Genomic DNA, 15127 nt, shown 5'->3' with positions numbered 1-15127 from the left:
AACAAAGTATTTTGAAGACTCTACACAAAATTACAAAACGTTTTGAAACTTAAAAAAATAAATACAAATCTCTATGATTTAAAAAAGCTTTTGAAAATATTGAAGATCTAAATAAATGACAAATATACCATGTTCATGGATTGGAATAGTCAATCAAAATTGCTAGGCTGTCAGTTCTACCCCAATTGGCCTATAGATGCAAAACAATTTCAGTCAAAATTTCACATGATTTATAAAAAATATTGGGTAGATTTTGGAGTCAAATGTAAAAAGCAAAAAGTTCTTTCAAATGTGAAAGATAAAATAAGTGAATATTTTTAAGACCTTGATGCGGGAAATAAACAGGACATACACAAATATTTAACTATAATCAAAGGACTGATGAACTTGACTACATTAAGAAGTTTTGTTCACCAAGTCATTAAGAAAGTAATCATACACGCAACAGAGAGAAGATATTTGTAAAACATAATCCAACAAAGGACTTGAATTTACAATACATGAAGGAGTAAAAATTGGACTTTAGTATAGTTCTCTAACACTCAGGCCAATATGGAACAGGAAAAGAAACATTTTCATTTGCCATATGTATTCTTTCCCAGTTCAGAGAACCAAAAGCCTGGGATGGGATGATTAAGAGGGAACCAGAACCCTCATTAGTCATAATGGGGAATTTGCTTCTGCACTGAAGTGTCTTTGCTTGCATTTTGTGCAGCTGACCACATTAGGAACAAGTTGGGTGCTCAACAGTCTCTAGGGTGGTGCACTGTTCTCTATTTATGCAAAGGTAACTAGGAGCAAGGATTATAAACAATCTTAGTATTCTAATTTTGTAAGTCCATTTTTTATTATTTATTTATTTATTTTGAGACAGAGACACACACAGAGTGTGAATGGGGGAGGGTCAGAGAGAGAGGGAGACACAGAATCCGAAGCAGGCTCTGAGCTGTCAGCACAGAGCCTGACGCGGGACTCGAACTCACAAACTCTTAGATCATGACCTGAGCTGAAGTCGGCCACTTAACCAACTAAGCCACCCAGGCGCCCCATGTAAATCCATATTTTAAAACATTGCTACAATAAACATGTATTTTTAAATTAGAAAACAAAATTCTAAGCCTGCAAAGCAGCAGGGTGGCTATACAATGATGTAAAATGACAACTACAGTAAAACCTCCACCCACATTCAAAATATCTTTTCCATGTTCATACTTCTGTATTTGAAATGTTACCTTATGCTTCCTATATTTTAAGAATTCCACTCTCCCTGTGGGTTCCCCTTTAAAAATTCTAGATTCATATTCAGCTCTCATGTTAGCTGTTCTATATCATTGTCTCTATCAGGTTTTTTAGGAAATACAGGGGTGAGAACGATTGTTTCCTGAGTCAGAGAAAGCCACCCAGAGGGGATGACAGCTGTGCTAGGATTTGAAAGATAAATAGGAGGTAGCCAGACAGAGAGATGGTGGAAGTCACTGCAGCCATGAGGAAGGACAGTATATTCAAAGATTAGTAGCTAGAAATTGTGTGACATCTTTGGGGAGCCAACTGTATTTTGTTGTAGCTTGAAAAGTGTTCTGTGTGTAGGGTGTTGTGCGTGTCAGGGGTGAGGTGAAGGAGGAGAGAATAGTGTGTGCAAAGAAGGCAGGAAGGCCCTTGGGACACACACAGAGAACTTTGGATTTTTTCCTGTAGGTTCTGGGGAGCCAGTGATGGTTCTAAGGAAGGTCAAGTTATGACCAGGAGAGTGTTTCCCCCTTTTCCTTTTTCCCAGCCGCTAGCCCAGTGAGGTTATTTTCTGTATAAGGAAAGAATGACAATAATGGCTTGGCTTCCACAGCTGTGATGCTCATTACTTAAAGAACCACAGCCACTCACGGTCCTTGGAGGGACTTGCCTGGTGTCATCTCTGAGGAGCTGAGGGCATCATTGGAGTCCTCAGAGTCTCAGCAGCCAGGATGATGTCATGCTTTATGTGACTTGAGTCCTTCTCCCAGGGACAGCTCTCACTGTGGTGGAGAGTGCATGCCCACAGGCTGAAGGAAGCCAAATATGATGAGCTGATTCGGGTTGAGGTAAATGCCCAGAGGTGGCTTGTGNGCTTTTTTTTTTTTTTTTTTTTTTTTTTTTTTTTTTTTTTAACATTTAACATGGAGCTGACAAGTGGCTTCCAATCTCTCCATTTCCAGATCAGCTCTGTTAGGGAAAATGATAGTAAGTCCTTCTGTGCCAGACCTCTGAGATGGGCCCTATTCCCTTTGGCCTGTTGGGCTCCTCTGTGTCCTCCTTTCTAGTCTTCTTCAGAATCTATGAAGGCAGACCTTAAATTATGACAGATTTCTAAACAGCTCATCTGGGGAATGGTTGTTCACAACTTGAAATGCATAACCCATAAAGTATCTACTGCCTCTATACCCAAAAGTTTCCTTCTTTTCTGCTGCCCTCTTCTCAGGATGTTTCTGAGACATTCTGAGCTCACAGCCTGCTGGATTAATCCCAAACATGTGTTTTGTTGAAATGTACCACCCAGTCAAAGGAAAGAAGGGAGCAGATAGAGACAGTGCACTGTCTTCCTTTCTTCTTTCCTTCTGGACTTGTTAGGATCCACAGTGACAGCCCTGGGAAAGGGTCTGAGGTGTGATCCAGCCCAACCCTCTCATCTTACAGGCTGGGAGCTTGAATTCCCTCACCTTTCTCCCCCTGAGAGAACATCTAGGAACCCCTTGCATCAAGTGTTGTGACGAAGTTCTTGTGCAAAGATTGGGATTTCCTAGGCCAGCTCATTCTCTGTCAGAGAGAGGGAGAGAGGGAATCCCAAGCAGGAGCCTCACTGTCAGCACAGAGCCCCATTCAGGCCTGGAACTCACGAACCATGAGATTATGACCTGAGTCGAGATCAAGAGTCAGACGCTCAAACTCACTGAGCCACCCAGGCACTCCAACTGCATTTTGATTTTATTATTAGTTCACTGAATACACCACTCAAGAAAGCCAATGCCTTACACGTACTGACCTCTCAGCCTGAAATGCCCTCCTCACCCCTACCCCCAACCCTCTTCCCATATCCAAATGCAAGCCCCATCACCATTACTCTTTAGAGAGTCTCTGTTGAGTTTCCTTTGTGGAGAGAGAAGGACCACACCCATTTGATTCCAGGAGGATAAAAACTCCCCAGTACCCCTGCCTTGGGGGAAGAGGCTATTCTTTATAATAATTTTTTTTTGCCACTCCCGTACAGTGTTGTTTAATCAGATTTATTTAGGTATGATTTACCAACAATAAAATAAACTCATTTTAAGTTCTGTGAGTTTTGACAAATATATAAACCCACCACAAATGAGATTTGTCTTTCTTCGAGCTTCATGTAAGTGCAATTGTACATTACAATTCAGGTTTAATCAAGAAAAAAAAATCTGTCTAGATAAGAAAAAGCCAATTTCTTGCTAGAAAATAAGAAAGTCAGTTTAAAATGTGAGTTGTTCCCAAACCAGTATTTATTCTCTCTGGAAAGTAAACACACTGAAATATAATCTTTCTGATTATAGTTTCCAATTAGCTCAAAATCTCTGCCTCCTTCTCTGTTGCCTCTCCTCCAGTTTGTCTGTTTCCATTTTCCTTTGATGTCTTATTTATTTTGCTAGAATATAAATATGTTATTGGCATTCTGTTTAAGCATATTTCTAATTTCCTTGAATCTGGATACAAATTGATTTTTCATGAGCTAATACATCTTCAAGATTACTTTGCTTGAATTTGGACTACTCATCAATCTAATGTTTTCGAAGATGTTGAGCAACATGATGTGGATTCTAAACGACATGAATGAAATTCATCATGGCTTTTTGTCATCTTGGCAAGGTTGTATGTATTTCTTCCTTTTCTGCCGTTCTTTGTAACCTACTTTTACAGTCTTCCCTTTAGTGTCCCTTTAGTCTAAATTCTGTAGGGGAGATACTGGTTGCTGCCCTCCCATCCCGCCTCTCCCCAGCCCCTACATTCCTGAGTGGGATCGGGAGGCAGTGTGCCAGGATGACTCCAGAGATGAATCCATCTCCCTGGCTCCAGCACCTTCCATGTACAGAAAAGCATGCAGCAGGCAGAACTGGATTCCTGGCTGGTAGCCCCTCCTCTCCCAGCCCCCAGCCCTTCTGACAGCCTCTGTTAAGAGTGCATTTGTTAGCTCCCTGCTGTGATCGCCAGAGGAGGCATCTCGGTAAGGAGTTCAGCCCCTGGGAATTCTGCACTGGGGGTAGAAATAGCTCTAGTGCTAGGGGCCAAGATAGGCACAAAGCAAATATTCTCCTGTCCCTGGCTTTTTTCTTTTTTGCTTAATCCAATGTAAGTGCTCTGCCATTGGCAATTACCTTTTGTCCTAAAATGTTTTTTGCAGTGAGCACATATTGCTGTTTTATGATTTGGTCGCTGATGCTGATGGAGTACCCATGTGGGATGTCTGCTCAGCTCTCCTCGAGGCCACACCCTGAGAATGGTACCCATGCAGATTCATGCTATTCAACCCAGCCCCCGGCCCAGATCCTTGACATCAGACATGCATGCCTGATTGAAACCGGGCCAGATGAAACCAGCCAGATGGATTCTTTTGCTTGAATATTTGAAACTGGGATTGAAAGAAGGGCTAACTTGTCTCTCATCTCAGGAAACATAAGATGGCCAGTGCTCAGAAAGCAGGGTCTGTCATGGAGACAGAAGGAAATAGTCTTGGATATAGATGCAGATGTGGACAGGAGTGAGCATGTGGTTCGAGGGGCAGGAAGCACATCCTTGTAAGGAGAGGGGAAGCAGGGAGAGAGGGGCAGAGGCACTGAAGGAGGAAGGGAGAGAGAGCGAGGGAGGGGGAGGGAGAAAAGGGAAGGAGGGAGGCTGCTCAGATTCTTTTGGCTTCCCTCCCCAGTTCAGTCCAGCTCTCCCATATTGTTGGTTTCATGGGACTTTCCTGAAAACTTGAAAAACTTGCATGAGGTAACTTGGAGTAGTTTCTTGTTAATTTGCATCCAAAAAATTCTGAAAAGTTTGCAACCTGGCATCAGGAAATAAAGTTGCATACAACCACCTCAAATGGCCATTTTAGGGCTTGGAAACAATAAGGATTCCACCATCCCGGGACAGGGAGGACTGTTGAGTGGAGCACAGACCGCAGCATCTGGTGAAATGAGGGTCAGTATTTTGGGAACTTGGGCAATTTTCCTCCCGAGCCAGAAGCTCTAGCAGGCTTAGAAAGGCCACGTTGGAAGATGTCTGACTGTGCTGGCCTCTAGCTGGGACTTCAGTGAGGTGTATGGAGGCGTGTACCAGTCCGTGGCTGCCCAGCTTACAGTGGAGGGGAGAAACAGGTTAGTTATGCTGCTGGGCTCCTGGGATCCTGGGATCCTCTGTGCTGATGGGATAAAAGCTGAGACCACCCAAGACCACTCTTAAAGTGGACTTAGCAAGCAGCAGCACATACCACGTGCAGCAGCCCACATTGAGAGCTAAATGCTGTGTGCTGGTCATGAAACAGGGAGGTCATGGCACTTGGAAAGAAGACACCAGGGATGCACTGGGGAGCATTGGGAGCCTTGAGTCTTCTGTGCTTTCTCCAAGTCTGTCTGCTGTGCCCTCCTGCTGGGTAGAGGTGGTGATGCCTGCTGCTATGAAGCATAATTTAGGACCAGGTTTGGGATTTTCCACTGGGCTAATGAGGCAAAACAGACGGTGTCCACTGCCTTGTACACCCTAAATAGAAATACATTGAGCAGAGAAGCCAAGCACAGCCCTCAGGTGTCCTTCTATGAAACTGAAACTCCCCGGACATGGCTCTCCTCTGGCTGTCCAGTTTAGCAAGCTGTCTAGAAAAGGCTTCCAGCAAATCGAATCTCCCCAAGTTAAATCAGCAGGCTGCCATTTGCAGTTTTACAGGCATTATGCTGCCAGAAAAGCCTCACAAGTTCTTGAGAGCCACACAAATCCACTCTACAGGGTTTCTCAGTCCCTGAGGCAAGCTCAGACCCAAGCTCAGGAGCTAAAGGCCCCATTCTGAAGATCTTCCAGTCCCACAGCCAGTTCCTCTCCAGTTTCTCCCAGGGTGGTTCTGGAGGGCCCCGGACAAGGCCACAGTCCCCAATGGGCAGAATGTGGAGTGACTCCACCGTATAACCAGGGGCCTGCAGGAGTCAGCATTCGACGGCCACAACTTCAGCTTTGTCCAATATCCAGCTACCAACACATGCTGTCCTGGATTTCGCCTCCTTCTCCACATTTAAGCGGAAGCTTCATGCTAATTACCCAGTCTCTCTCCCAGTGTCCTCTATCAGAGGACCAACTCAAGGTTGACTTGGAGGAGAAAGAAGCGCTGTGTGGGATCAGGGCCTCCATGAGAGGAGGTGAAGGTGTTCACCTTGGCGGGCATGTCTGTGTTGTGTGATGTGACCGCACCACCATGACATGAGGCACGGGCTCCCAGCCTTGATAGGGCTGGTTGGTTTTGTTTTCTTGAGGATTTTAAATTGAATCAGAGAGAGAGAGAATGGATTTCCCTGTGTGGCCCAACTACAAAGGATACCAGCTCCACCGGAAGACAATGGGGTCCTTGATGGCTATGAGGAAGCCACATGCATGGAGCAGCAGAGACAGCAGTCTACAAAGAAGGAAGTGGCTTTGCAGAGAGGGGAAAGAGATGGGGACAAGAGAGAGAAACAGAGAGAGACAGACAGACAGATATATAGACAGAGACAGGGAGGCAGATTCTGATTCATGATTGCTTTCCTGGTTCTTGATTTTTGGGAGAAGATGTTACACTCCTTGCTTTGGGTTCCATGAAATATCTCGGACACTCCTCTTGCCTTAAAACAAATGAAACAAAACAAAACCCCAAATCCACCATTTAATTTTGAAAGAATTCTAGATCTAGAGGAAGTTGCAAGTATAGAGAAGTCCCATGTATCTCTTACTGTTTCCTCCATGGTTACAATTTACATAACTATGGTACAATATCAAACCAGGAAATTGACATCGGTGTAACATGTGCCTTTTTTAATTAAAACTTTTTTTACTATTTATTTATTTTTGAAAGAGACAGAATGTGAGCAGGAAGGGCAGAGAGAGAGGGAGACACAGGATCTGAAGCAGGCTCCAGGCTCTGAACTATCAGCACAGAGTCCGATGTAGGGCTTGAACCCACAACTCGTGAGATCATGACCTGACTGAGCTACCCAAGCACCCCTAACGTGTGTCATTTTATCACATGTGCATTTGCCATCAAGATACAGAACTAGTCCATTCCATAATCATCTTCTTCTTGCTACCTCTATGTAGCCACACCTCCTCCCATGGCTCCTAATCCCTGGCAACCACCAATCTGTTTTTCACCTCCAAAATTTGAGATTATTCTACAAGTGAAATCATATAGTTTGTGGCCTTTTGAGACTGACTTGTTTTACTCAGCATAAGTCCTTGGGATGCATCCAACTTGTTATATGTCTCAATTGTCTATTCACTATTATCACAGACTAGTGTTCCGTGGTATGGAGCCACCGTATTTGTTTAACCATTCACCTCTCCAGAGACACACTGTTTGTTTACAGTTTGGGGTTGTTACAAATAAAGCTGCTCTGAGCATTTGTGCGCTACACTGTTTTTGTGAACATGTTTTCATTTCTTTGGGAATAACGCCCAGGAATGCAATTGCTGGGTTGTATGGTGAGTGCATGTTTTGTTTAGTTTTGTTTTCTTTTGTTTTAAAGAGCTACTAGACTCTTCTAGAGTGGCTATGCCCTTTTACATTCATACCAGCTATGGATATGTGGGTTCCAGTTTCTCTTCATTATTACCAGCATTTGATATTGTCATTTTTAAAATTTTACTTGTTCTAATCTCATTGTGGTCTTACATTGTATTTCTCTTATCGTTAATTTTCATGTGTATATTTGTTGGCATATTCTCATTGATGAAATGTCTCTTCACATCGTTTGCCCCATTTTTTTCCTTTGGCAATCGTATATTTTTTACTGCCTCCAAAATTCAACGATCGTCTCATTAAGCTTATTTGTAAAACACTGTTATATGAAGTAGGTGTGAGGTCAGGGAGGCTGCCCACTTCCTCCATGTCTGCAGAGAAAGCTCTTTTTGGAAGACAATCCCACGTGCAGATCTGAGCATAAGCACATGACTGTTATTCTTAGCAATAAGCTAACTAGAAAAAGGAAGAACGCATTTCTAAATCACGTTATGGTTATACCATAGTCACATTTTAGTTGGCAGAACTGATTCCAGAACAGACACGGCAGAGATCTGTCATGAAGGAAAAAGTAAGTGAAGGTTTTTAGAAAGCTGGAGGGGAGAAGTACTGTGCTCACACGAGCGTGGCTACAGCAGCCTCCAATAACAGTTCCCCAGGGGCGTGAGTGCACAGGAGCCAGGGGCCCTTCAGCGGTCATTGGCCTACATGTGTTGCTCTGAGGCCACTGCTATTTCTCACGGGCCATCTCCTGATATGCCGGTAAACAGATCGCCTGTAGCACAGATGTAAATGGAGATGGGTAACACCTCTGCAAAAGAAAGTCTACAAGTTCTTGGGCCGGTTTAGCCAATCTCTTCTGTGATAAATGGTTGCTGAATTATGATTCCACAAAGTAATCCCATAAATGGACACCGGGGAAATTTTTACAACCTGTGAAATTCCCAGGCAAGAAAATAAATAGCCACCCATACCAAAGTTACACACTGTGACTTCAGATGCTCCATGCGAGGGCTTCTGAATGAAGCAGAGCAGGAAAGGCTATGAAAAGAGAAGATTATTGTCCTTCTCTTCAGCAGATTAGCAGCTCCATCATCTCTCCAGCTGCCCTCTGCTGCTCCAAGTCCTGCTCAGATTTTTCCTGAAGAATCTCTTCTGTATTTTCTTTAGACTATAGAAGTTTCACTGTCTCGCCTCCAACTCTGTGATGATATAAGCAAGGGCACATTCAGTCCAGGGAATGGGGCATGTTCAATGGCATTTACACGCCTGTTGGTTATCTTAATAGCTTCATCCAAAGTAACAAAGGAAGTCTGCAGCGAAGCTACTTCCACCACTACTTCTACTGCTTTGACATTATTCCTTTTTAATTCAGAGGAATTGTCCCCTACCTCTGGCTAAACCAGTCATTTTGCAACTGTCAGTTCCTTCATGGTAATGTTCAAATACTGGCAAAATCTCACCTGTGACATTATCCTTGCCGGAAACTTCACTCGAGGGCTTCCTTTACATTGTGGATTACTGTGAGGAAGTCTCCTGACAAGAATGTGGCCTTGGCAAGTGAAAGGCAGCTCCTCCCATCACATTTTCATCTCCGTTATCTTCTTGAGGGTCTGTCGAAATCAGGGAATTATGGTATCAGACTGTTTCTTCAGGAGGTTTCGACCTGCCTTGTTCCTTTCAATCGAGCCTTCCTGAAGGGCTGTGACATTCAGGAGGAAGAGGTCTCAGCTGGGTCCTTGCCCACATTCTGAAGGTGACTGGCTCTGGTCCCCTGCAACAGTCCCAGCCACAGTGCCTTCCTCTGGGAGTCAGATGTATGTCCTACCCGTTCTCTAGGGTGTGTGTGTTCCCTGTTAAATTTTGATATAAATGCTCTTGTTCTGTTAAGTTTGAAACAGGTTTCTGTTACTTGCAAACTCGTGGATAGTCTATGAATTCAACCATAAAAATAGCTAGCATTTATTGTGCACATACTTTGCAACAGGCACTGGGTTGTTTTGTTTTGTTTTGTTCTTTTTTTTTTTGAGATGGGGGGGTGAGAAGAGGGAGAGGGAGAGAAGTGAGGCTCACTCAAAGTGGGGCTCATGTTTATTCAATGTAAGACTCAAACTCATGAACCATGAGATCATGACCTGAGCTGAAGTCAGGTGCTTAATGAGTGAGCCACCCAGGAGCCCCTCAAGCAGTATTCTAAGTGACTTACAGGTTTTAGCCCTCTTGATAAACTTTGTTTTTATAAACATCATGTGTTGTTGTTCTAAACATTAATCACCATTACAATTAATTTACAACCACTATCAGCATAAATAAACAGCTTCAGCAATCCAGGATCACATAAATTTGAGTTGGCTAAGTTTTATTTGTATTTCAGTTGATTGAAAAATCTAAGGTGTGCTTGGCTGGCTCAATCGGTATAACATGCTACTCTTGATCTCGGGAATGTGAGTTCAAGCCCCGCATTGGACATGCAACCAACTTAAAAATAAATAAATAAAAAGGAAAGAAAAGAAAAATCTAAGCCACTGATGTCATGAGAATGCATGAGTCATGATAGCCACTCCTCAAGTGAAATAGCATTGCTCAAACATTTTTTTAAAATTACACACTACGCACATTTTTATTTGTTTTAAGGAAATATCTGACAATTGTTCAATTCGATAAATTATATAGAAGAAATCTCCCAAACTTTAGTCTAAAAAATGGCAGAAAATAAAAGCTTTACATTGTATATTTTGTAAAGTAAATTTGTAATTTACTTTGTGTTGTATAATTTTTAGAAATTGCATTGGTGTGAGTGTAGCAGCCTCAAGTGCAGTGATCAGATATTCTGAATTCTTCTGTGAGGTGAGGACCACAGTTCCTGAAGTTTGGAATACGACCAGAGGTTTGTTGAGGGCCCCCCAGGTGACTGTGCAGCTAGCCTTATGATAGAGCTACTTCTGAACAAGCAGGGCTCCTTTGGGGGCCTAGGCACTGTCCTTGGGGTCCCAGGGGGTGTTAGTGTGTTATTGGTGAGTCAAGTCATTGACCAGGGACTGCCCTGGTCAAAACCTGGCTTCCAGATAATCAATCATCTCTTCTACTGCTTCTCTCCACACTTCAGCATCTGCAGGAAGATGTGGAGCCCCCTTTCCAACACGTTAGACACTCGAGTTTCCACCCTTGGAAGGGGTAGATGAATGGAGTCCCATGGTATAGCCAGTTGGCACATGTGTATCCAGGGGATGGCTTCACACACCCATCTGAGTGTCACTGCCACAGTGCACCCCGAGCTGTGAAAAGTGACAGTCAGCAGAGCAGTGTTGCCGATCTGCTCCTCATGGGCCCCAAGTCCCTTTGACTGATGTCCAGCTGCTGCATTTAGATGGATTGAGTGCAGGCAGCTGGCTCACCCATGGCCGATGCAGCAGGCCCAGGAATGGCCTCTGATCACCCACCTTCTTCAGTGCGGAGCTCATGACACCTTCAGACATTGGGGTGTAAGGAACATGCCGGCCAGCTCTTTTGCCTTCATCTCTTCCCTGTTGATGACCCCACCCCTCTGAACCTCCCAGCTTTGACCTGGATGATTTCTCTTCTCAGTCTTTATGCTTCGGACTTGATGCTTGGCACCTTTTCTAGAGGTGATTCTTTCTCTCTTCCATCACTGAACGGCCATATACCATTTTGGGGAAGCTCTGGGACTCTCCCATATGGTAAGGCTAGTGGAGGGGCTCCATGTGGCTTGGCCACCCTCCCTCTTCCAATATTACTGCCCCCCCATTCAAATTTATGCCTCACCACTTTATGGGAGACTGTGCAAGTTATCTTGACCATTTGGGTCTGTTTCTTGTATAAATGAGGTGGTGAATTCCTTTCTCACAGGGCTGTAGTGAGATTTACTGATTATATATTTATAATATATAATAAATATATATATATATTTTCCATCATAACGTAGTACTCAAATGGTAGCTAAATAACTCTAGAAATGGGGCATCTTTCTGCACTTCCTTTCGCCCCCTCCTTGGTCTCTGGTTGTTATGTCTTGTCTTCCCCACCTTGTCCCAGCTCCCTTCCCCTATCAGTCAGTAAGGGGGACTCAGACAGAGCACTTCCCTCCCCTAGTAGCAGAGTATCTCTCATTGGCTGCCATCACCATGGCAACTCGCTGGCTCCTCCCTGCACCCAACCCCCCTTTCCAGAGCCGCAGCTTGGGAGTTCCAGACTTCTCAGCGATGGAAGGAGGAGATGGAAGGAGGAGGAAAGAGAAGATGGAGGAGAGGAGAGAGGAGCCCTTGACTGCAAAGGCGGCCACGGGGTTCAGGTTTGCTTGGATTCCTGATACCAGCCTGGCAGGCAGTGTGGTGTCTATTATCTCTACATATTCAGGAAGCCTTTCGATTTCCATAGGCACTCTTGATTCTCTTTGAAATGAGACTATGGCCTGGGGCTTGGGGGCCTGGGTTCCTGGCGTGTGGCAAGCGTGATAAGCATGTTGTTCCAACAAAGGAAGGGTTTTCATCCCACTGCCTTCACAGCGCCACTGGGGTTACATGACAGGACCCACATGAGCACACTTTGTGAACTCCAAAGACAGCCAGGGGTCCTTCATTATTTTGGTCACCCTCACCCCTACCCAGTGTGGTGGCCCAGAGTGGGGCAGTCTGATGGGTGCTTTCTTCTCCTGATGTGAAGTGGAGGATTGGAGATACATGTCTACATGGAGCCCTGGAGAACAGCACAGGGCCCTGGGCAGTGCCAGCCCGTGGGTCCCAGCTGTGAGGCCCATGCCAGGGCCTGAGAACCTACTTCCGGCCCAGCACACTCGCGAGTGTATACACCGCATGTCTTCCACCTGCACAAACTGTGATGTGCAAATGTCCTTTGGTGCTCTCGCCATTTAAAGATGCTTTAAAAGCATGGGCTGAATGCAGGTGACTTTTGTGTGTTCTCAGTCAGCAGGAATGTGGTGGTAGAGGGTGAGAGCCAGTGAAATTGACTGCGGCCGAACAAACCCTCCATAAAAAGGGTGAGATGATGAAATTCTGACACAGGCTATAGTGTGGATGAACCGTGAGGACACAAATACTAAGTGAAATCCACCAGACACGAAAGGACAAATACTGTGTGATCCCAGTTACATGAGGTTATACATGAGGTAATGAATTTGCTAGAAGAGGCAAATTCATTAGGATGAAAAGTAGATTAGAGGTCACCAGGAGCCAGGGGGAGGGGAAAGAGGAGTTTAATGTGTTTAATGGTTACAGAATTTCGATTTGGGAAGATGAAATCTGGAGATGAACGGTGGTGATGGCCGCACAGACTGTGAAGGTGTTTAATGCCATCGAACTGTATACTGAAAGGTGGTTAATGTGGTAAGTTTTGTGCTATGTATATCCTATCACAACAAAAGAAATCCACTCTCTCCCTTTGGAAAGAAGGCGGTGAGGTGAGGCCAGGTGGTGGAAGGCAGGGGTGAGGGGATGGAGAACAAGCTCAGCGACCTTTGATGGGAGAGGCATTCTAGAGAAGGGGGTCTTGTTTGGCAGTCTGCCTGGCCCTGCCACTTCCGGCTGACTGGTAGGCTGAGAGGGTAACATCAGGGGCTCCTTGCCTCCACTCGATGAGGGACCTAGGGAAACCATCATGGGTGACCCATCACTTCCGGTCAGAGTTCCATCTGTTTTAGGAATCATCAGGGTAGTGACATTCCTCAGCTTCAGTCATGGTCTTCTTCCTTCTGGAAGGCCCCGGGAAGTTGCGTGGGCTGTGAGGACCCACCAGCTCTAGTCAGGATGCCACAGAAGAGGCGTGGCCAACATCACAGCCAGGTGGCAAGAGGGAAGCCCGGCTCTCCTGGGACCTGCGTGCCAGGCCCTCACGTGCCCCAAAATCTGAGGATGTCTGAAGTCCCTCCTTGCCTTCTGACTCACCGTTCAAACCCACCAGCTCTTCTGACAGAGCTGGAAACAAGCATCAAGCCCTCTGGAAGCTATTTTTAGTGTTCATCTGTTCTTTCTGATTTCTCCTCTAGATGCCATATTTTCCCACCCCCAGATATGAAAGGGCTAAAGATTCTGGAAATCCTTCATCATTCCTCCTCTCCAGGTGCTCTCTCTCTGGATGGACAGCTCAGCTTGCAAGCCGTGCCCTTCACCCCCACCCTCTCGTACTGTTCCCTCCTTCTTTCTGCATCCCCACCCTCACCCTCTGGTCCCCAGCTCCACAGGCAGCATGGAAAGCGGGCTATTTGTCTGACATCATCTTCCACTCCCTGGCCTGCTAAGAGTTACTCACTCAGGCAATCCCTGTTCCACCAGCGGAGACTGTCCAATTGCCAAGCAACCCACTGTCAGCCAATCACAGAGCTCAGAGGTGATGTCATGGAGAGCGAGCAGTGGTGCTGATGTGGAGAGAAGCCCAGGGTACCACTAATTGAAGGAGTGAGGAAGGAAGCAGCTCGCCTGAACTGGACTGCAGGTAAGTGGGAATGAAGTACAAATTCTTTAAGGTTTTTCAGACAAAAGAAAAAAATTATTAGCAACGACGGGGAGGAGGAGCGAGGGGCCTGGCGCCATTTGCGCCTTTTGGTTTCACTCAATCAATTAAACTTTGTGAAACCCTGGCTGAAATGAGGTGAGGTGAAAAGAATGGGGCTACCCCGAAGGGCAAGGTGGGGCTACAGGCANCGGGGGAGGGGCTGTCAGATGTCCACGGTGAGTTCTTTCTGCATAATAATGTCTTGTTGCTCTGGGAGAAAGGTTTTGTTCAGAGTCTGGCTTCCCCCGGAGCTGGCTCTGACCCACGACTTGTTTCAAGCTAGAAGCTGCTTTGTGTGTTACATTTCCTTCCTCAGCCACAGTTTTTCTTGGCTCCCTTCTGCTGTGTATCATCCTTTTCTTTCTCCTCTGTCTGCACCGGGTTCCTTTTTGCTCTTGGTTCTAAGGATGCAATGAGATCACCACCTCTTCCTGGCTCCGCCCCGCCCTGAGGTCAACCCGGTGGTACCTGGGCAGAGCCCGCTGGCTGTTGGGCTGCAAACTGCGGAGACCCACAAGTGCCACGCCCTGGTCCCTGCTGGTGGCCAAGCAGGGACACTCCTCACTCAATCCACCACCCTCGCTTAGAGTTTAGGCATTGCCTTCTTCTCATCCAGTTGACCAGGACCCGGATCCACTGTCCAATGGCCAGCCCCATCCCCACGTGGCGGTGCTTTGTTTCATTCCTCCCAGGAAGACAGATGTGGAGGGGTCCCATTGTCCTGAAAAAGGGCAGGTGCCTTGAATCCTTTGGGGGACTCAGAATATTGAGGTAACCTGAGTCCGAACACCCTGGGTAGGGATGTCCTCGTGTCTCAAGACCAAGAGATCAGTGGGAGGGGATGTGGCCATTGGTGGTTCGCTGGAGTCT

General features: G+C 45.7%; 1 pseudogene; it reads right to left on the bottom strand.

Annotated features, from left to right (window-relative positions):
* Positions 1 to 8773: 8773 nt before the first annotated feature.
* Positions 8774 to 11208, bottom strand: LOC144234258 (V-type proton ATPase subunit D pseudogene; annotated as a pseudogene).
* Between the last annotated feature and the right edge of the window lie 3919 nt (positions 11209 to 15127).

Source organism: Crocuta crocuta, unplaced genomic scaffold, assembly GCF_008692635.1.
Source record: "Crocuta crocuta isolate KB4526 unplaced genomic scaffold, BGI_CrCroc_1.0 scaffold987, whole genome shotgun sequence".
Taxonomy (NCBI): Eukaryota; Metazoa; Chordata; class Mammalia; order Carnivora; family Hyaenidae; genus Crocuta; species Crocuta crocuta.
The sequence above is the reverse complement of the archived record's forward strand: the minus strand, read 5'-3'. Positions and strand labels throughout refer to the sequence as shown.